Source organism: Melanaphis sacchari, unplaced genomic scaffold (genome assembly GCF_002803265.2).
Source record: "Melanaphis sacchari strain LSU unplaced genomic scaffold, SCAv2.0 Contig12_pilon_pilon, whole genome shotgun sequence".
In the NCBI taxonomy this organism is placed as follows: domain Eukaryota; kingdom Metazoa; phylum Arthropoda; class Insecta; order Hemiptera; family Aphididae; genus Melanaphis; species Melanaphis sacchari.
The window spans coordinates 1194255-1219558 of record NW_020270527.1 but is presented as its reverse complement, the minus strand read 5'-3'; the positions used below and the strand labels follow the sequence as shown (position 1 = coordinate 1219558).

At 24.5% G+C, this 25304-nt stretch overlaps 1 protein-coding gene across 3 annotated transcripts in view; it reads right to left on the bottom strand.

The window, feature by feature from the left end:
• The window catches only part of LOC112591189 (protein turtle homolog B-like), a 318331-nt gene that overhangs the window by 231627 nt on the left and 61400 nt on the right, over positions 1–25304 (bottom strand). Inside the window, exon 1 of one of the 3 annotated variants that reach the window (XM_025334918.1) lies at positions 3443–3461. The exons of 1 other annotated variant lie outside the window; for it this stretch is intronic. The gene's annotated coding sequence lies outside the window, so the exon portion shown is untranslated. Of the gene's footprint in view, positions 1–1044; positions 1062–3442; positions 3462–25304 lie in introns of those variants that run through there. One more of the 3 variants, XM_025334916.1, reaches the window with a different exon arrangement.

The window sequence follows — 25304 nt, the reverse complement described above, 5'->3', positions numbered from 1 at the left end:
AAAATAATATTTCAATATAATATATTTTACATTTTTACCTATGCAGTATTTTTATAGAGACATGCCTACTGTATGAACTACAATGTAGTAGACTACATAAAAAGTATCCTCAAATTCTTATTTTCTATTCATATAAGTCTTATAAAAATGTTTCTAGATGCGATTAAATATTTGTTTAAAATATTTAAATTTAAAGTTTGTTTTTTTGTTTATTTTAGAAGTGATGTCTATTGTTAAATTTATACTGTTTTATAAATTAAACTATTTGTATAATAACTACGATAATAATAATATTTTCTTATAAAAATCAGATTGTTTATTTTTTATAATGTTACAAGTATAATCATTTTTTTAAACAAAACTTTGTATTTTTATTTAAAAACAATATTGGCAATAGTTAAATGACTTATTTTACCGTGAAACTAATTATAAGCAATAAAGTTGTATGAAACAATTGACGTTTATTGAACAACCGGTAAAAAATAGTTCTATTTCTGCTGATAAGACATCTTGTAAGTTTTTCACTTGGCCAAACTTTTGAACTTATTGGTTTTTTCATAGTGAAAACCTTTTATAAAGAGTAAACTTTTAGTCAGCAATGGTTTAGGTAGACAAAAGTGTTCTAAAATGTTATCCTGTCTAAATTACCCGGAGGCTTGTTCAAGTAAATATAAGCTTGAGAATTGAGGACCTACTTGAAACTAAACCTAAAACGTATTGCAAATAAGTTTGATTCAAAAACGAAGAAAACTGCTGATCAAATTTTCCGGCAACTTCTTAATACAAATTTGTTCCTGAAAAACATACGGTGAAATACGCTTTAAATTATATATATCTATATATATCACGTATAATTACAAAATTTAAAGTTGTGACTTAACACGTAGTAAGTTGCCAAAAGGTAAAATAAGTAACGTCAAGTTTAAACCACACATTAAGCAGATAATTTATAGTATTTCTATACACAGACATTTAAACAAAATACTTTTTGTTTAATTATAAGTACAAATTATCTATGATATATTCAACTTTGATTTTACTTACATATCCGATATAACAACAATGGGATCTACGATTTGTATTTTATATAACGTTCAATTTACCTAGAACAAACAAAATTAAACAATATTACATTAAATTTAATAATCAAATAATCATGAATATAAGATATCCTTATTAATTTTAAGTAATATAGTAGAATCAAATAGTTTTAATTAAACATAACTATAAATATAATTTTTTTTTTTTTTTTTTAATAGTTAAATTAGCATCAGTTTTAGATTGTGAGAAAACATGTTATTAGTTATACAGTATGAAATTATGTTTTTTAGATAAATTTTTTTAAATTATAATCTAAAACTATAACGCGTGAGCAAAGTACCCAGTGTTTCCAACTTGAATTTTCAAAATTATAATTTAAATTATTATTATTATTATTAAATTAGTTGTTATTGATGTAATTAGTTTTCTATTATTAAACACACCGATTGATACGGTTTTTAATTATTTATTTATATAATTTCAAAATTTCACTACTTCAAAACATTGTTATTTGTTTTAACAGAATCATTATATAATTTTTTAATTCTATGTAACAATTTTAAATTTGGAGTTGCAATTATATAGTAATTACACTATAATAATTATTATTTTAATTTTTACTCGAGTTGAAAAATTTAAAATATTTTCATGTATTAATCTATGGTTTTTATGAAAATTATATTTTATCCCTAAAAAATTATGAAATTAATATGATAAAAAAAATACAAATGATAAAATAACATAATAATTTGTATATACTTTTTTCAAACTATTTATTTATTATTATTGTTATTGTTTTAAATACAAGACTTTAACTGCATTTATCATAAAGATACAAGTTTATATATATAACATAAATTAAATAGGTAAAGAATTAGGTTAAGCCCAAAATTAAAAATAAATATATTTGTACATTTTTGCATTCGTTCTGATTTTGAGGTCTTTTGTAAATTGATGTATTTGATGAACTTTTATGAGTTGTAGACATTTAGAGAAGTTTAAAAGTTTGTTGTTGAAGCATTCAAAGAGACTATTTGAAATATTGTATTTCGATTTTTCCTCATTAAATTTATGATATTTTAAAAGTAAATAGAGATTTCAGAATTGCAAATAATGCATAGTTCGGGCTCTATGTTATATAACATGGTTATTGAATGAGTTTTATCTTTAAGAACGTCAAAATAACATCTTGTACTCTAATTAAATTTTATGAATTAATCTATCTATCTATGTTATGTTTTATTTCCGTTAATTTCTCTTCAGTAAGTGACGTTCCTCGCGCCATAAATTGGTTATGGTATTTTTGGCTTCTCTTTTAAGGTAATTTTTAAAAATAAGTTAAGTAGTTTTGATAGTTTGGTCACTCGTTACGTGTTTCGCTGATGAGTCTACTCTTTTGTTTTCCTCTATTCCGGCGTGACTGAGTATCAATATTAGTGATGTATGTTTGTAGGTAATGTTGGGAAGGTTGGCAATATAGTTAGTTATTTAATTTTAATTTTTTTTTTTTTTTTTTTGAGGGGGAAGGAAAAGGAGCTGAATACTTAAAATATACTCAGAATCAGTAAATACGTTGAAGGAATTATCTTACATTACATTAATTAGCTGGTTGCTTTTCTGATCACTGGAGTTTATACAATAAACATGATCTTTAAACTATCTATAATATATAATATATATATATAATGTACCTAAGCTATAAAAAATATTTTTATAAAGTCTATAATACAAAAATTTAATTTTAATATGATTTATTTCTCTGATTGTTGACTAGTTTTGTTTGTAAATTAAATTTTTATTATTTAAAGAGAATTTCACAAAAAATTAAAATGGTTAACCTGATGTTATATATTTATATATTTTTCAGAAGTATAAATAATTTTTAAAATTTAAATTTATAAAAATACTTAAAAAGTGAAGTGAAATATACTAATCAGCGTCTTTATGTGTAAACTATAATTTGTTTTCCCCACTTCTTTATGGTTCTTATATGAATTTCCAAATATCCCCATCCCTAAATTCACAAATAACAGACCTAGGTTAGGTTATTAATGAAAATGAAATGGTTGGAAATCTTTATTTAATGTGAATTTTGTAATAAATTGTATATTAATTTATAATAATTATGAAATAAAATAGTTTTTATCTCAATCATCGATACTCTTAGCAACTTTAACGAACGATGGACCTAGTTAACCACATACAATTGAAATTTAAAATCAAACAGTTTTTAAAAACATAAATGTAAATCCATTTCAACTATAAAACTGAATTCAGTAGACCATAAAACGTCATGCCAAGTGTAGGTTAACTGATGTTAGGCAAAATAAGAAAGTTAACAAATAAGTAGCAGAAGAGAAAAAACGATTTTTTCGTTTTTTATTTGCTCGGAATATATTACCAGTAGTATCCCGTTGTGCTACTAAGCCGAAGACTGACTGCGTTAAATTTTTCACGAGAAATTCGCATTCGCGCATACAAACGACATCGTTAATGGAACAAGGGAAATGTCCTAAAAAAAAAAAAAAAAATGGAGATCCCATTTTATATTAAACATCTTTGATGTAACATTCTCAGTCAATACAGAAGATCAAAAAACAGTAAAAATCGTCTTTCCTGTCATTATAACTGTTAATACATTTTATGAGACAAATATTTAACGTTTATACAAATAAAAAAATAAATACAATTTAAAAAGAGTAAATTTTACTCATAAGTATTCAAATTTAAAAAAAGCTCACCTATGAGCACTTTATACGTTTTTAAAGAACTATCACAAAATTCCATTTCGACAATTCCACAAAACATAATATTCTATGTTTTAAAAAGTAATTTTTAGTTCAATCAAGATAAAATACTTAAGCATAGATTTATGATTATCATATATATAACATAATAAATCGGTCACTATTTGTATTCAATTGAGTAAAAATAAACCATCTAAGTTGAATAATTTATCCTGTAACAAAAAAATAAATATATTTTATGTTCTAGGTTTGAGAATACATGGAGCTAATATCAAGTTATCGAACTATTTTTAAATAAAAATATGTGCTATAATAGTATATTATATTGAGATAAAAATTATTAGCCAGATCACTTATTGATTAACTACTTATTCTTAACCATTATTCAACCTATAAAAATAACAAAGTTAAACATATTAATTTTATTGGGAAAAATAACTAAAAATACACTTAATAACTATATGTACTCATACACTGTATTAAAATACCAAACAATATATTATTTTTATTACTCTGCTAATTTAATTCATCATTAACTACTTAATAAGGTTTAAATATTATAAATTACCTTGAACATGTAAACCGTATCTCATAGACTATACCTAACCTGATTTTCGCAATAAATTGGAAAAATAATAATGAAAATAACTTATTATAACATTATGTTAGATAAAATAAATGCTGTGCTTTTGTTAATAAAACGTTTACGCATACATTTCATTAATAGTTTATTAGTTATTTAATTGATATGCACACAAATCATCTGATTTAATTAATTGAGTAGAATAATCCCATCAGGACACTAATTAGTAGTCACTGGATGTTGTTGTTGACCATTGCATATAACATGGTATTAATGAATAGATTGGAGGGTAGGAACAAAAAATACACAAATAATTTAAATACTTTATAATAATTAATAACAATTACAAAAATGAAATTATATATAAAACATTTTTAAACTATGATATTATGTACGTGTAAGTATTAGTATTTAATATTTATGTATTAATGATCTAATACTATTATTCATAATCTTATAATAAGTTATCGTTTACAATCCAACACTTCCTAGTCACCATTATATTGGTAATCCTTTTATTCCTCCACCAAATATCGACTCTTCTCTGTGCAATCTACAGTAATAAATTATTTAACTATTTGAACCTTGCCACGGTTACAAATAATTAATGGTTATCGTACGGACAAATATTCAAAATATTTTAGATTTTTCATTTTAATATATTACTTATATAATATTTATAAATTATTATTTTAAATCAAGGCAAGAAAGAAAATAAAAAAATAATTTCAATAAACTCACTTAAATTCATGAATTGTAAAAAATTAAAACCATCAGGTTATAAATTAAAATTCCTATGACTATAACTGCAGTCAAATGAGTTCAAGAATAATAAATGTTTGAAAAATTAAAATTATTAAGTATTAAATTAAACAAATACTTTAATATTAAATTTTATCATATAAGTTAATGAAAAAAAAAATAATTTGATAAATTTTTATTTTACGGGTCGGGATAGTTAAATTTAATTTAGAAAAAACAGGGTTTCTGGAACTTGATTTTCCGAAAAAAAAATAAATAAACGTGAGTTGTTTTAACTAATATCCACTAAATATCGTTTTTAAATACTTGAGATGATTTATCATTCCATAGTGTTATTAAAAAAAAATAAAAAAAAATAAGTATTATACATCACGTAAGTATGGAATGTGTACGGTAATTTATTAATTTATGAGTTTAATATTAAATATAACCAATAATTTATGTAATATTGCATAGTAAAATTCAATATGTTCAGATTTACATTACTGAAATATTACTTAAACTATATTCTAAGCGACACATCATACATAATATTGATTGCTAATAAATGAAATATGGTTGGTATGCAAAATAATATAAGTAGATCAATTTAATTAACGTAATTTAAAACAAATAAAAAAAAAAAAATCATGAAAATTAAAATAAGAATGTTGCCATAGTTACAATGTGAATTGTGACCAATAAATATTTTATTATGTACTTACATATGATATAATAATAGAAATAGTTTATAAATTTAACCGGTAAACGCAAAATAATTTATATGATTAATGGTGTTGTGGAAAACAGATCACATAATCTTAGACATTAAAAAAGAAAAAAACATTTTTAAATCGTAACAAAATAGATTATTTTAACTTCTTTGTTTATATTTAATGAAAATTATTGCTAATGTATTACAATATATGTAAATATGTAAAAAAAATTATACAAAACAGAATAATAAGATGAACAATAAAAGTTTTTTTGTAGGATAAAAATACAATATATGTTAAATTAGTAGATTATAATCACACAAAACTAAATTGGATTTAAGTACAGATCTATTTATCAATAAGATAACAATTACGTTAAACTTAGTGTGTGTAGGAAAGTTAATGATTCGTTATAAATTAATGAAGGAACACCGCATATACCTAAAACGGTCTGTGATTCTTTCTGAAATGCCAGATTATTAGAGAATAAGACTTAATAGTTTAATTTTAATGTTATTCCAACAATAACTTTCAGATACAAATACTTAACCTGTCAGTAGGTAGCTAATTGAAATTCAATATTACCTCACTATTAGGAATATGCTCTGAATGTCAGCACTTTAGTTACCACTGCATAGTCAATTTAGGACCAATTGAAACTCAAAAGTATTCTGACTTTCGAGTACTAGTTACTTAATTATATATGTTTATAATCATTTTCACAATTATATAGGTTCTTTGATATGACCGCATAATGCGTTAGGAAACTATTAAAATTCGAAACCACCTCATAGTTATGAACATGCTTTGAATTATTTCAATACTTTCGACATTAACGCTAACTAATTATAGGACGACTAAAATTCAAAAATATCCAGCTATGAGTATTCATATATCGATTTCTTAATATAATAGGTTCTAAGTTAATTCTAGTAGATATTACTCGTTATAACATTGTGTTTTACTTATTTTAAGAGCAAAACTAATGCTCTAAAGTTCTGTAAACCGTATTATTTCATGCCACAAAGAATTTCGGATAAAAATGAAGGCAACCTCAAAAACGTGTATATTCAAATGGGATACGAGTATACAATGTGCGTGCGCGGGTGTTTGTATGTATATGTGTATGATATAGACATTTTTTTTCTTAACAGCAAAATATGATTTATCGGTAGGTTTCAGCATATAATAAACGCCTCGCGTAATGTACACATAGCAGACATGTTTAAAAAGGAAACCGATTTCTTCGAATTTCTTATATTCGTTACCTACCTTCCTAAAATTATAAAGAGTAGGGACTTTTTTCGTACCCAACATGATGTGTCTAAAGGCTGTTTATACTTGATTCACATATCAAACAGCTGTAGCTCTCAACTAACTTTAAATCACTATCAACATTATAAAACTCATGAATTACAATATTAGATTAGATTATGTTTCCAATCTATTCCATTAGTTATTATTCCAACTTAGATATTATAATCGCGATCATATAATTGTTATCTTGATTGTTATATTAAATCAGAAATATATGCATATCTAAAACTACAAGGCTTCATAATAGTTTCTTATAGTTATATACTGTCTATTATATTTATTATTTTTTGAAATAAGAGAGTAGATACTGTACAACTACATCACTTATAACGCTAGGTACATACAATTTCATTAATATTTAAACAGCAAGATTGCCTAATTAATAAAAAGATAATTTTTTGTATTAACCATAAAATAATAAGAAAAAAATGTTGATATAATAATTATTATATACCTATAAATTATATTGCATTGAGGAGACATGTGTAATAAATATAGTTAAAAGTATTTTTTAGCTCATATAAACCTCACTTAAAATATTTATATGTTTTTTGTATACTTAACTTAAAACATATAAAGTTACTAATTTATTGAACAAACTAATTTAATATGACATTTCATTAAAATATATTATTATGTGAAATATAATATTTGGCTCAATATTTTAAATACGCCATAAATAAATTAATAAACTTCTATACATTATAAGAACTAAATAAATTTAATTTTTTTGATATTCAATAATAAAAAAAAGTTAATAACAAACATGACTTATGTTGTGATTTACAAATATTTTATTATTTAATTCGTGCTAATATCTCATACCAGAAAATAATAAAAATTTTAATTTTATACTCTACTATTAGTGACGGTTTTAGTAATAATTCTATTTTTATTTATTTCTTGCTTTTTTTTTTTTTATTAGACAATATACTTTTCATACAATACACCCTCCTCTCACTATTCCTAAACACGCACAATAATTATTAACATTCATGTTTTTGATAAATTAATAAAATATTTAAAATAATAGAAACTAAAATTTCTACCATCATTTAGTTTTATTACAATTTATTCAATGTTGAAATTTTGTCATTAAAAATGCATTATAGTGAAACCCAAAACTGATAATAAGTTCATCATTAAAATTTTACTGTATATTTATTTGAAATGCTTGCATTCCTCGTCGTTAATTATTTAACACTTGACAATGAAAGACACGTTGACGTCAATATATCCCCAATTGCATATAAAACAAGCCAGCTAGCAAATTTAAAGTATTTAATAATGATTATTAATATTACTAAAAAGAAATTGAAAATAACAATAGAAAAATTATTTTTATACCAGTTATACTGTAATGGTTAAATATGTAATAATCTTGTTGTTAAAGCTATGAAATAAAAATAAATGTGTACGTTAGGTATATAAACACTTAAGTTGCACGTATTCAACTAAACATCAAATCAGTACTATTAGTCAATAAATAAGTACGGATGATTCCTAAAAAACAATTAAATCACTTAATTACATAAAAGGTTTATATTAACAGTAAGTAAATAGTAATACTACGGTTTTATGCTTAATTTTTTTTTTTTGAAGTATCGTAGTTAAATCTGATTACGTTTTTTTATTACTATTCAAAATCTACATTACTTTAACCATTGTATATTTTTAATCATTAATATGTTACATTCGATATAACATCTTTATTAACTCTTTTATACTATTTAAATCGAAGATAATTTATTTTTCTATAGAAAAATTTTGTATATTTCTGATTAAAATGGTCAGTAAGACTTTGGATATCTATAGTCAGTAAATATATTATATTTCATTTCCCAGATAATATCATACAAACTTTAAATTATTGACCGTTGAAAAATAAATACCATCATAAACATGCCAACTTAAGTTATCTAACCTCACGCTTCAAGTACACATAACTTTAATGTTCAAATACATTCGATGACTCTATGGAATATTACGTTATCATTTTACATTATTGGTAAAGTCAGGGAAAAAGTTTGTTAATCGTTATCTAACCACAAAAGACATACCATTATTATGAAATTGTTATGATTGAAATATTGAACTTTAATGATGTCAACCATTAAATAATATACTATGTACATTTGAGTGAACAAAATAATTATATTTCTTAAATCAAATAATCCAGCATCACATCAACTGTGATATTAGTGACAGTGACTTCTGTACTATTCTCAATCATAACCACATATTATTTTCACATTGTTCACAATACACACATAATATTATGATCTTAATTCGACAGTGTAGATAATAGTTGTTTGGATAGAAAAGAAATATTTTCAATATTCTATTTAGAAAATAATAAAAATATTCACATTAAATAATACAATATTGTAAAATAACGCATATGAACATGAATTATAAACAATGAACATGATATACTAGATGACAGATATAATATTAAAATATTTTTTTAGGTAATATTCATATTATATTATGAAAACTTATAAATGAATTTCTATTACTATTTAAATAAAAATAATGAAGATATTATTGAGGTATAGTGTGTTGCACAAAGATTTACTCTATAAAAATGAAGGAACTGAACGAGTAATGCAAACTACATTACCAATCAGCTTTAAATAAATAAATCCTCGTGGGATATCATATACATTATATTATATAGGTACATATTATATACCACCAATGTAAGATTTAGAGTACTCAATGAATTTTAAAATTGTATAAAGGAGCTTAAATATCCTTAAAATATAACACAACTTTTCTTAGAGATTTTATTGAATTACAGAAAATTATTTTATAAAACGCTAATAAGCTTATTTTTCTTAGTAAAATGTACTTAGTATAAGTAATAAATCAAGTAAAAATTTACAAACATTCCAGAAAATATTCAAAATGAGAAATAAATCACTAGACAAAAAAAAAAATATGATATTTATGCGTAAAAACCTTTTAGTAGTCAAAAATCTGAAAAGGTTATAACTTAATAGCATGTCTTCAATGCAAACATAGAATACAATAAAGACTTATCTAATTAATCACACAAAATTCCGAGACCTTATATCGAATTAGTTGATTATAAAAATAAGACATTTTTAGAAACAAATTTATATTACTTTATTGTTATTATTAATTTTATTTTTTATTAAATTTTAGATAAAATGAAATATAGATATAATATTACGTCAATATGATAATAAAACATTCTAAATAAATAAACATATTAATAAAAACAAGTAATTTTTTTTCCAACTACGTGTCTATTAATAATATTATTGTTATAACATTATTATTAAATATTAAGCCCCCCGATGAAATAGACGGAAAAAAAATTAAAGAGGTGTGAAATATTATCATAATATTCTATAAAATAGTATGTGATAATTTATATGATAACATCATAAAAGATGTCAATAAAAAAAATCTTCTAAATTAACGACCGACCATACTAAAGATATTTAATACAAAACGGACAAACAGACAAACAAAAATGTACAAATTGGTTATTTTTTTTTTTTTATTAACAATCTAACATTTGTTTTAAAATATTTTACGAGTAAATTGAATAGTAATAGTTATTTATAATTTATGACGAATTAAATAAATTTGAAATTATAATATATCAAAGTACTTTATTAATGTAAAAAAAACTATAAAAAACTGTAATAATACAATACAAATAAATTTAGAAAAATTGGGGTTGAAACCAGAAGTTACAGATCATATATCTTAATAAATAGTATAATGTAATATTTTAAAATTATTTATTGATTAAAATCTATAAAAAGAAAACAACAGTCGAAAATTTTTTCTGAAGTCTATTGATACATTTTTTATTATACGACATGATATATTTAATAGGTTTTATTTTTTCAAAATAGTTTCCATTACATTGTATCCTTAAAAAGTATATAATATATTAATTAAAAAGTTGCGCATGGCATATCATTGAACTAGAATTGTGTAAGTAAAAACAACGAACTTGATATAAAATTAAAATTTTTAGCATTGAATAAAATATTTAAAAACCATGTGAATAACATTAAAATTTAAAATTACAATGTTATCATTTATGCAGTTACTTAAAAAAAAAAAAAAAAAATGTTTGGTAAAATGAATAGTTTGAATTATTACTTTTGTTTGTTATATAAAAATATACATATTTATTAAATAAAAAAATGTTATTAAAAATAGCTCAACACTATTTTACAGTGTTAAAAATATTGATCTTTATATTTTTTTCTTTTATTAGTTTTCAAAAAACTCTTTTGGGTGCAGTAAAATTGCGATAAATTATTTTCCCTTGCGAATTGTGATAATGATAAGCCTATTTTTAATTTAACTCAATCTGATAAAATTTTACACGAAAATATTATGAAAAAGCATACAATATTTATTTAAACATTTATAAAAACTACAAAATTGATTTTTTTACGCGATTCAAGAGTACTTTACCAAACTAAAGTAATTCTTCAGAGCATATTTGGGTCAACATCATGTAATGAAATTGGTTGATATCAAGCTAAAACATGGTAGTTCCACTAGATATTTGTTGTAGTACTGAAAAAAAAATAATAAAAAAGGAAAAACAGAATTTAGAGACCAGGCCATTTCATTTCACTTATCTTGACACAAAATATTGGTATATCAATATATTATGGTATTAAAGTTAAAAAAATAATAGTGATTATTAGAATTTAAAAAAAAACATTAATAGACCCCAGTAAAAACTAAATGCTTCTTGACATTCCTTCGAAAACATTAAACAACAATCAAAATTTTACTCTGACGCTTAGAAAAACTATTAAGAATTAAAAATATTTACTTTTTAGCACTTTAAAATATGGTGTATACTCAGTTTTTAATTTTAAAAGATTTTACATGACACTTTTTGATTACTTCTTCAATTAAATAATTTTTTAAGAAAAATTATGGAAACAAAACAAAAAAAAAATAACTTTTAAAGCAGAGTTTTTACTAACGTAAATAAATTTATCAAGATTTTAATTTATTAACGTCTATATTTGTTATATTTAAATAATATTAATAACACATTAATATATTTGATAAAACATAATATTGGAAGAATAATTTTTATTTTCATTAACACTAAAAATACGTTATAGTAGCTTTGTAAAAATAATAAAATGAATAAACAAAATGAACCTAGGTACAATCTTTAATATTTTACAAAGTGTTGTTGTTTATCGGTAAGTGAATTCTTTAGTAACATTAAAGGAGTGTTTTAAAAATGGATTTCAAAACATAAAATTTAACTCGAAGTGCAAGAAATTACGCATCTGCCATTTAGAAACTTTTTAATTCACTATAAACTTTTCAACACTTTAGTCTCATTTCTTCACCAATTTTATTTGACACAGTTTATCGTTATGGATGAAAAAAAAAAATAAAAAATATAAATAAGAATGTAAATATGACATTAACAAAAAAAAAAAATATTTTTTGAAAAATGTTATATAAATAATATATTATAAAAGAGTAGAAATTCGAACTGTATTGTAAATTCTTAGAATAAATAAAGTCAATTCGATTATTATAATCCTTCAAAACTTAATTAAGTTTTTATTTTATTTAATTATGTTTTGTATAATTTAAAAACACGATTTATTTATGATGAATTAACGTTTATTTGAAATTTTACGTTTTCAAACCAAAATCTTAAAATAATTTAAATATAATAAACGTATTAAATATTATTAGGTACAAAACTATGATATTTTTTTTGAAATAATGAGTAATTTTTTCCTTATGTACATTCAATTATTTTAAATTCAAGGTTTACCGATTTTCAACTTTCATTTTTACATTTTAGAGTTTTTCGAAAAGTAAAGAAAGGCCAATTGAACTTTTAGTCCTCTTTTAAAACTATATAATTTAGAAAAAGTAATGACTTTTTTGAATCCTATTAAAAAATTCAATCAAGAAATATAGTTTAGTTTTTTGTATAATGAAAAATTATTATAAAAACTAAAGTGTATTAGTATAAAATATGTATATCATTCTATGCTAAATTTTATATTATCATAAAACATCTAAATATTAACATAATATAAATCACTTTGTATTAAAAAAAAAAATATATTAATTATACAAATGATTAATTAGTATATTGGAACAGCACATAAATAAGATACCGTGATAAACGATGTTTTCATTTATCTAAAACTTAAACTTAAAATATAATATACGTATTTCAATTACAGTAGGTAGTCATTTGAATTATAAAATCCTATAGCTATACTTTATTTAACTACTGTTAACTTCACTAAAGAGATTGGGTAGAACATTTTAAAACCTTAGTTATAGAGGATATTAATACCTCTTATCATTTATTTCAATAAACAATAAGTAATAAATATATAAATATATTCACTCTGCCATTAACTAATCTAAATTTTAACCCCGTAAAACATATTTCCATTTAAACAGTATATATAGTCTCATCGCTTTATAAAATGCAATAGTTATTAACACTTTTAATAATTGTTTTTCTTATTATTATTATATTATAACTTATAACTTATAAGAGAGGTAAGGAACTAAGTGTAAATGTTAGATAATGGTATGTTTTATCATTACGATATTTTTGTTTATAGTGTTGTATAATATTGTATTTAAAACAGTTAAAATTGAAATACAATACTATTTATTACAAAGTCGATTCGTTTTACTGAATATGATAATTTACTATGGATTACATACTTGTGGATTTGAGAATATTTTAAAAAGATAATTTTACATTTTAAATCATCAAGATTGACAAAAATAATTGGTTACAAATGTCGTTGGTACACATCGCTCCGCCAATATCAGTACGCAGTTATTATGATACGTTTATGAAATACATAAGAAATATATAATATTATGTAAGTACTCGTCAGTTAAACGTAATATTATAGATTATAATAATTGTCTTCACACGAATAATCGTTCCAATGACTTTAATTTCCATCACAATTATTATATTTGCACAGGTCGTACTATTATTTATAGTTTGTAAATAATGATAATTTTATAAAATTTTGTTTTGAACTTCATTTTTAGATTGTACTATTAACTATTGTATGCATTATGATGTGTGTGCCAGAACGGACGTGCGCTGGGTGAGATTCGCGAAACGTTGTGAAATCGATTTCAAACCACCATGTACAATACGAAATCGAAATGAATATATTAATAATAATGTGTGGCTCGAAACTCCGTGAAATACGGTAACATGCGAGCGTACGAATATCGGTGAAACGTCGACGTTCGTGGCCCGCAGCAGAGGTAGTAAGTTATGCGTTGGCTTATCGTATTTTGGCGACGGCGCGGCGCAGCATCGTTTGGAATCAAGGTCCGGTATAGATACGGAGTCACGATTTTTATGGCTAAGAATAAGTTTTCGGCTTAGCCGACCGGAAAAATGAACCGAAGCCAGTTGTTGTGATCTTTGGTAGTTTTACGTACCTGTCGTTATATAGCTGACTGCCTTTCTACGACGCTTCCGTGCATTCATTATTATAAAATTGAAACATTACATGAAACAAAAACGTTTACACGCAAATACATATATTTTACACATCGCAATATTACTGAGACATCCAAATTAAGTATAGAGGTATCCTAATGACAGTACGAAAAAACGAAACGAGAAGAAATGTCGAAAGTCTTGCCTGAATATAATTATAATATTCTTAAGTCGGCTGTTGCGGATATACGGCGTTTCTTATTACCTTCATAGTACCTATTTAACTAATAATAACAACTCGATTAGGTGATGTTTGGTGAGCGCGAGCGTGTAACATTCAGAATTGATAACATTTTAAAAATCTCTCGTATATTACGAGTATTTACAATCTAAAATCATGTTAGTAAAAAGTATCAGTATCGTAAAAAAAAATATATAAATTGAATACACAAATTTAATTAAAAACTAAAATAATCAAATAGCAGTTATTGAGCTCATTTTTTTTAAGTTATTGAGAAATATTCATTCAGTCGAATAAAAATATTTTAATTCATGCTGTTCAAATAAATAACTTGACCCAATTAATAATAATTTAAAATAACGTTATATACATATATTCAATCCGATAATCAATTAAAATAGCTTAATATCAATATTATAATACTATAATATTTTGTTCTATAAAAAAATTATTTCTGTTATAGTCGTATATTAATTATAATGGTTTTATGGTCTTCAGATAAATGTTTTAATTTTTAAATATTTATTGGTAAGAACAATAAGAACTTAAAAACAGTTTACAATGTATTTATTTTTCTTGTTCGTTCGATAAAATATTCTCACTATTCTTTGATAATAAAATACTGAAATATTATTTACATTTTAAATGTAGGACATTATTCCGTATTGGTTAATAATCGGCTTTACTCAAATAGATAATTCGTTAAAGCTATTACAGACTGCTGGCATTTTTCACTTAATCATTAAGTGAAAAAAAATATACCCAAAAACGATAATGGAAGGTAGTTATATTTAATAAAGTGCATACGATGAAAAACAATAGATATGACAAAGTTCTCGGAGCAATAACATGTGCTAGTAGTCGGTACAAAAAAAAAGACAAAGAATTTCAATACACTTACATAGTGAACTATACATGCACCGATTTGATTGTAAAAAACGGAGGTTAATGCAAATACGAGTAAAGAGAAAAAGAATGCGTTCTCTACAAAATTTGTATTGTTCGATGGTATGTAAAACGTATTTGTCATCGTCAACCAAAAGCTAGTGATCACAATAAACATTTGACTACAATGCATTTATTCCTATAAGTATTTAAGAATCCATATTACAAAACGTTACCATCACTCATGATTAAGACTTATGAACTATCAATAACTACTTATTGTGTATTCTATAGCTATCACTTTATTTAATTATAATAATAAATAAAAAATAAAACATATTCGTCGAGATAGAGGAAAAAATACTTAAATTAATTACCTAATATACTATTCAAGATATAATTGTTCTTTTCAATATCACTAAAAACTCAATAAACGGCAATAATTTAATTTACTACATCCATCATAATTATTCGATTTACGAACGCAATTAACATTTCATTAGAATTTAGAAATATGACCTTTAAATTGAATGCTTTCATTTCAAATGGAAAATTATTAATATATAAATTACATTTTCTTTGATACTCAACATAATTTTGTAGTGGTGTCTACATAAAAAGAAAAATCGAAAAAGTATAGCTGGCGTACTATTTTAAATGAATATCTCAAGTATAAATCAATAATACAAAAACCGTTCTTCTAAAAATATGGATATTTTTTAATCAAAATAAAGTAAATAGCTCAAAAGAAGGTTATTGTTTACAATACGACGAGAAACCCAAAGTCCGTTCGTAAGATGTTCGATTCGAATGCAAGCACGCTGTTTACAAAAGGATTACAATATTACGTGCATATAATAACCATAGTTGATCGAATTACATATGAATAGACAGATTATATCGTGCTTACTTTTCCCATGTTGATACTATACAGTATTAAAAGCTATTATTTTTTCCTCATTAATAGTTATGTATTTAATTTCAATCAACAATTTATTGAATTCAATAATAATAAAATTGAAGACACCAATATAATTGCATAAAATATTTGTTTTAATAATTCAAATCAATAAAGTTCCTATTAAAACGATATAAAATCCAAAAATAAACGGAATTCGAACAGTCAGATGATTGCAAATACTATTGATATATTCTGTTTCAGTTTTGTGTGATTACAAAAACATAAAAAAAATCACTATCCAACTACAATTATTAATATCATGGGTGAAGAAGTACTGTTTTTTTATTATAAGATTAAGAATAAAAAGCAAACGTTTCAATCGGTTAACAACGAGTTTTTTAAAAACATATAATTGTACGATTTCCAATTATAAAACTTAAACAAATATTATCATACATCTTTCTGTTTTCGCTTTTGATAAATGAATTGTTTAATAAACCTTTTTTTAGTATTATAACTCAATGTTATTATAAAAATACAATAATTTAAGGATAGTATTTTTGGTAGAAAATTATGACTATAACAATATAAAGCAACATTTTAAAACCTCGTTGACCTAACTATAAAATAATAAGTTATTTTTACAGTACCTAAGTAAACATCGTTGATGCATATAATGTATGATCAAAAATGTAATAACTAATCATACTAAAAGATGTATTTATTCTAAAGGAGATGATTTTCAATCTAATTAAATAATTTGTTTTATTTTTAACTGGGTTTTTATTAATCTAATTTACTCACATTTTATTTCTTATAATATTGGTTTGTCTTATTTTAATCATTTTTAAATAGTTAAAAATTATTCTTTTACGTATTTAATTCTGATGAAATAATTTATTTATAATTTTTGTTTATAATTTATCTATACTTAGAAAAATTAGCGTTCTACTTTTATCTATCTAAGCAAAGAATATTTTTTTAGAAATTTTTACGCGACATTATATTATTTAACCCTGTGTTTCTTAGACTCTATCACTTGACTTTTAACTTAACTATTTCTATTTATTTCTGTCAAATATAGATTTATCAATTAATATACACGCCTCCAATTTCAATTCCACTACTAATGAAAAATATAATTTCTTACTTCACATGCCATAAGCTTAGCATTGTGTCTTTTTTATTTTTACCTAATTTTATTTCATGAGACTTATAAAAAATATTCATCATTTGACTGCTATACATTCTTTGAAAACTTTACATAAATTAGTTAAATAATGGTTAACAAACTTATTTGACATTATGAGTAATGACAATATTAATTTCTATAAAATATACTTATATCTTATTATAATTATTAATAAATAATCGTGAAAAATGATTTTATTTTTTTTGAATAAAAAACGTACATTTTAAATAAAAATATCTTTAAATTTAAAAATAAAAAGTTTTTTTAAAAATGTAATCAATTTTAAAAACAAGAGTTTTCACTTTACTCAACACAATTACTATAAATTTTAGTAATAGTTTAGTCTGATAAAAGAATTAACAGGTTACTGTAGTTTATGGTTAAAATACCTCAGGCAAAATGTTTGGGTAAAAAGTTTTCCAAAATCATACACAAACTTCCGGTGACATTGTCAAACTGTTTAAATTCTTGAATTCCATTGATTTTCACTTTTCCTGAGGGGACATATGCGTTTTATACAATTTCCTAAAGAGCATAAGAACGTACTTATGTATTTATAAGATATATAATTTTTTTTTATAATAAACTTAAAATTATTTAAGTTCACTTAAACAAAATCGATATAGTTTACAATTTGTGTAAATCGATTTTTTATTTATCATCTTAATTTATTTTTCTCATATTTTAAAGAACTACCAGGCAGTTTAGTTATGTTTAGATCCGAACCTAATATTAATTAACGGACGCCAACGTGATAATTCTCTCGTCTCGTAAGCAAATTACCATCCGTTTTTAATGGACGATGTAAACACCAATTTATACCACATTGTACAAATATAAATGCTGCATATGCTTCTATAGTAATAATTGTTAATATTATTATCATCATGGTCGTTTTTTTTCTCCCGCTGATCGTTAATGTGACGTCTCAGCAGACAAAACACTTTTCAATTTACATACTTTGTTATGTCATACACACGCTCATTGTTGATAACGTAAACATTTAATATTTAGTTTGAATACTTTGACCGATAAATGACTATAATTACTATAAGCTTTGCACCACGACAAAACTGTATCGCATATAATCTCTACAAATAGCTTTCTGTTTGCTTTTTTTAAACTTAGCGTACATCTACAATTAATTTATAACCATGTAGACGAAGACATGATCAAAGGCAGTCCTGAGCCCTCGTAAATTGGTTCAGCCATTAATATATTTAGGTATATAATCAATTTAGAACAACGTATACAAAATTAGTGTATGTCTATATGGTTATTTGTCTAACGATTGCATGTTCGTATAAATTATTCTTTATTATACTCTGTTTTGGTGACCTTGGCGTCTTTATTTTAGTGGTGTTTTTATATCAGTAGGCTTTAATTCACACTATATTAAATATTTTTTGAACAATATGATAGAGGTATTTTATTTTATTCTACCAATAAGCAATAGCGATATATTTTATTTATTATCCTATGACTTTTACGTCTATTCTATTGATAGCAATTTTATTTGTTACAAACAAGACATTAAGTACATACTAAAAAGCCCATAAGCTCCGATCTTAGGACCTTGGCTATAAGTTGACGACTCAAACTATGTATGCCCAATAATAATCCACACAGAATTTGGTTGCTCTAAATCAGTGTGAAATGTCTCATACCATTATAAAAAAAGTACGTTAGTATAATAAAAAGTATATATTTATAATATTTTTCTATTCATCAATAACTCATGCTAAAAATTAACAAATAAACGTTAAGCAGTTATTATTTTTAGTTATTAAGTAAAATAAATTAATTTATCTTAATAACAGTTCATTTTGTTTGTATAATAATAATAATTTAGTTTTTATCTTTCTCAAATTTTACTATATCATCTAAATATTAGATACTTCTTCAGTTATCACAATACAATACAAAAAATATAAATCTTAGAACATAATCAATTATTAATTATAATCATATAATTATTATAGTTTAACAATTTGATAATATTCATAACATATTTACACAATAAAATAACGTATAAAAAATAAATTAAGTTTTAAGTTGTAGCCGGTACCGTTTAAGTTACCATAAAAAAAACCAAATAATCCATTTTTATAATACTTCCAATCGGAGAATGAATTGTTCATATACTATGTAAATAAACGAATATAGCATTGAGACCCAAAATTTCGGCATAACATCAACGGTGTAACGTTATTATTATTCAAATCACGCTCAAAATAAATATACCTACGTATTTTTATTTTATTTTTTTACGTTCATCCTTTACCAACCTAACTCTCAAGGGATCATCGTTTCGTTTATAGCCAAAATTTCGGATAACTGTAGTAGAAATACGATAGAGGTGAATCAGTAGTTTGGCATTCACTCGGGAATCCACAGTTGTGACAAAACATGAATATTCGATCAAATCAAACAATAATAATAATAATAATAATAAATTATCGAAATACTTGGCAATTCCCGATTTCACATTAAAAATCATCATGACTTGATACAGTAACACGAGAATACATACACGCGGGGATTGTAAATTGGGCGTGTGAAATATTGAAGGTGTTAAAGGGACATATAATAAATATTCAGTTTCCTATAAAGATACCAACTATGTTACTTGGACTTACCCGCGTGATTAAATGGCTGACCTAAAATTTTTTGCATACTGCCTGGATTTCTGAAATATTTTTAGCAACTCTAGTTTACACCTCAACAGGGACCATCTACACCTCTTCCCTCGAGGCTAGATTTATGACCCAGGCTTAAACGCGAATGGTACAGCGTGCACCTAGGATAAAGGTCAAATAAGTCATAAAAAGAAAGAAAAATTGTACTCTTTTTTTCGTTTATATATCAACTATCGAACTGTATACACACGTATTTATCACATTTAACAAATCAGATTAATTAACTTGAGTTTAACAATAAATTTAAAAATATACATTTTATTGAAATATTTCGATTCACTACTAAAACCGAACTTATTTGAAAGTTTGTGAAAAAATTCAATATTTTTCATACTACCAATAGAAACTGCATAGTAGGATAATCATAAACTATAAAGTAATATATAAATTGAATTTTATATACCATAAAATGTTTATTTTTTTGACATGAAAACCATTATCAAATTATTTTCCTTTGCAAAAAACAATTTAACAGGAATTTAAAAATATTTTCATTCTCTTTTTATTTGATGATAATTTTAGAATCAACCACTTCAGATATCATTTTCTTTATCGGATAAAAATTTAAATATGAATTCACTTTTAGTCAATGTGATATATGAAATTACCACAGACTAGAAAAAAAGTATCTTAAATTTACTAAAACTTAATTCAACAAATGCTTAATTTTAATGTTAAGAATCTTACTTCTCATACAAATGGTCATTTCTCCATCTCAGAAATTCAATTTATACAAATTACAATGAATACGAATCAATGGTGAAAATAGAATAAACACACTACATATTTATTAAGACACAAATGCATTTACCCGCACAGCATTCGAGATCCGACCAAATAAAATAAACGCAGACTTCAAATCTCTTGCGCGCTTGTTCCTATTAATGCCTACGAAGATTCAGAAATTGAATTTCTCTTTGGTCTCTGAACAAATTATCGAATTCTCTATGTAAACATTTTCTTCCTCATTTATCTATTTTGGTTAGCATAGAACTTTCCGCTACCCCTCATGATCTACGTACTTAAATTGAACCTTATTTGACCAGATTTTGAATCAAAATTACTGTAAAATATATACCAATAAAGTCCCTCTATGGAAGCTGAGTAGATATTGTTAATACAAAAACGCGAGTCGAAAATAGTACATCATGGAAAAACTTTGATTTTAAAAGAAAAGAGCATTTTAAATAAATCGATAGAATTTAAAAATAAAAGCTCAAGAAGCATACTGCATAGCAAAATATTATTTATTAACACTATGCATTATACATTTATAAGTTTATGGTAATAGTATTGTTTGTGTTTTGTTTAAATGTTCTCTTTTAATATTAAGCACCAAGTACTTTACTGTAGAACTATAACAACTAAATGTTGAAATTTCAAATATTAATTATATAAGGATGTGTTTAGACTTCTCCGTGATAATATTATACATACATCTTATTAAAGTTATCTTTCACGTAAATTAAACCATGCTACACATTTTATTTTAATGCTCCCAAAACAACTATAAAATGTAACTACTTTGAACGTTCTAACAGACAACATTTTATAATTTATCTAATAGTTTCTATATCAAACAAGTAAAAAGAATTTCTAATGTGATGGTTAAAAACTTTAACCATCAAACTTAAAAACCTAAAAATAAATTGAATTCAAGTGAACGTATTGATGTTTGCTTATTATCGAGTTATCAAATTTCTGTATGTATGATTTCAATGAATAATTTAATGTATAATAATACTAAGAAAGAAAAAAATTTCATTTTTAAAAAAAAATCCTTATCAAAACAATATGATATTATTACGTAATAATATTGTTTTTTAAAAAACAAATTTTTACATTTCTAACTACGTATCAACTATTATTAAAATTTATTTTAATTAATTAGAATTTATTTATAAAAACATTCTATCTAAGTAGCATATCACTGAGGAGTTACAATTGGCGTTTCATCTGTCTGCTATAAATTATCTGGACTACAATATATAATGAACAAAATGTTTAGAACTGAACCAAACTTTTATCTCCAAAAACACATCGTTTAATCAAAATCCTAATATCATTTTACAATTTATGTTTATAATACAAAACATTATAAAAACAAGTTTTATGAAAAAAAAATTACCCCTGCAAAAGTGGTACCTATGGTGATCGCCTAGTTTTTCCTGTATAAATGTTTCGTAAGTGATTTTTAAATATACTGTGTGTATTAAAAAAAAATTCTATGGTATTCTATAAACGGCTATTAACATTATGGTAAATATAAGGATACAATATTATAATATTGATATCTGTTATAAAATGTGTCCTAGCATGTAATTCACCGGCATAGGTAAGGAACAACAATCAAATTTGTGCCGAAGCAACAAAACATTTCAATATTTTACGCCACCACCGTTGTTGTGCGTACGAGAAAAATTACGCTGTTATAGAGTTCAACGAATGTGTGTGTGTGTAGAAAGACGAACATCTGTCACACGGACTTCAGTAAAATATTATATGTTTATTTTAATATAATAAAAGTATTTTATACGAAAAATTGTGATAAGCATTCCTTCAGTCGTCTGACGTTCTAACTTTATGACTTAAGAGTACCAGAAAGCATGATATTATTATTATTATGATCACAAATATTTATGTAATGGACAAACATAGAGCGGTAAACATGACTAATCATCACCATAAGTTAACAGAACTGGTCAAATTTAATTTTCGATAATAGCATTGATTATTCACAATACAATAATATAGAATTAATGTATATGTACTACGCTATATATAATATAAATGACTATAATATTATATTGATTGGCTTATAGAATGTACGAATACGAGGATAAGACCGTTATAGGCTTAAGCATGTGTCACTCAATACAATTATGTATAACAGTTTATATACAGGATATACCTACTCAAAACAATACTACTAAGCTATTAGTATCGCAAATGTGTGCATATTTATATGCCCAATATATTGATGTCAATCATTTAGGTTTTAGATTGTCTACAGATTTAGATCACGACATAGTTTGCCAGCTAAATTTTAATTTTTCTTTGATTAAGTTATCAGCTTTAAAACTATTAGAAAAAAAAAACGAGAAAGTCGCTTCGATGTATTATAATTTTTTAGTGTAATCATTTATTGAGTAGATTACTGTTATAGACATGTTAAACTGGATGCTCTAAAAAGTAAAAACGGACAAAAAAACTTAAAAAATTTAAATAAAACCCATTTCATTGTAAAACTTTACATATTCATCGCTCCGCTCAGAATCTAAACACAAAACAACGGGTTTACAGTGGAATAATTTATTCTATTTTTAGATAAACAGTGAATAACAATGTATAAAAGGTATACTTTTATTATGAATAAGATCCTAAAAGAATTTTAATAAACGTTTAGTTCAAAAACACCTTAAGAACATAATATATTTTTTAAATTACTCATTTCTATGATTCCGTTAAAGAAATGTAATTTTTGCGTGTTATGAGAGTGAAGTTTGAGTTTAAATTGGTCCTCTATACTGAGTATATATTTATACATTTTTTTTTATTACATAATAGATATCAGAAAATCGTATTTAAACGAATCTGGTCTCAGCTGCGTGTGAAAATACACGTAGCCGGCGAACATAATAATGGATTGGTACCGCCTTTTCGGTATACCTTAACTGGTGTAACGCCGACGGGTGTTGGTCAAGTGTACTGAATATTTTACTTTACCCGAATAATATACGTCTTTTGCGCCAGTGCATTTATAATAAATTAAAAAACTATGCATCGACTGTAAAATAGAAAAAATATAATCAAATAAATAATTCAGTGTCAAATTTACGTTTTATATGTAATAAAATTATAATATGTATGTAATATACAGTAAAATTAAAAAATATATAAAAAAATGACTCGATTAATATTTTAAAACAAAATAGTTTTCATTTCCTCCCTTATCTTTCATATCCATCACGAAACTACTATTTTTAGTACATAGATTCAAATAATTCAAAAACAGCTTGTACAAATTTCAATTCCGATAAATCAACGTTTTTTTAAATTATCGAATAAATAATTTACTGCATAAAAATGAGATGATTATTTGAAAACAAAAGTTTGAATCTCAACAAGACGCTCTTTAAGACTTAAGTAATACAAAAAAAACTCGAAAATTTGAAAATGTGAGTACATTTAAAAATTCCAAAATTTATATTTTAAATAATTACATTATTGAAGAATAGAAATCGGATGAACATGCTTGGTAAATCACCTTCTATACATTGCAAACGCTCTGCGAGTCAATGGATTTTGGTAAAGTTCCAACGGCAATGATCATATATTATTATACGAAAGGAACGTTTCGCGGGCGGTGTGCTACAGTGGCATGCGTGACTCGACGGCGGCGACAATAATCCACTAAAACGCGAAGCGCCGTTAACGAAGGAAATGCAGCAAACGAAGGTGGAGCGGAGACGGCTTTTTTCCGCGACACGCGGAAGCGGTGGAAAGGAATCGCACAATGATAAGACAGATAATATGTGGTCGAGAGCCACCGGAGCGTTTTAAAAGACAAACGACACATGAGGGGCGATTTGTTTTATTCTCGTTATTTCCACCCACGCCCCACAACCTTCACCACCACTCTCCGTGGAAATACGTGGTTTGCCGACAAAAATATCGTTTCGTGAGAAAACCTACATGCAGTTGTTATGTGTTGGTGGCAACGCTGACATCCGCTTACGAAAAAATCTGTTTCCA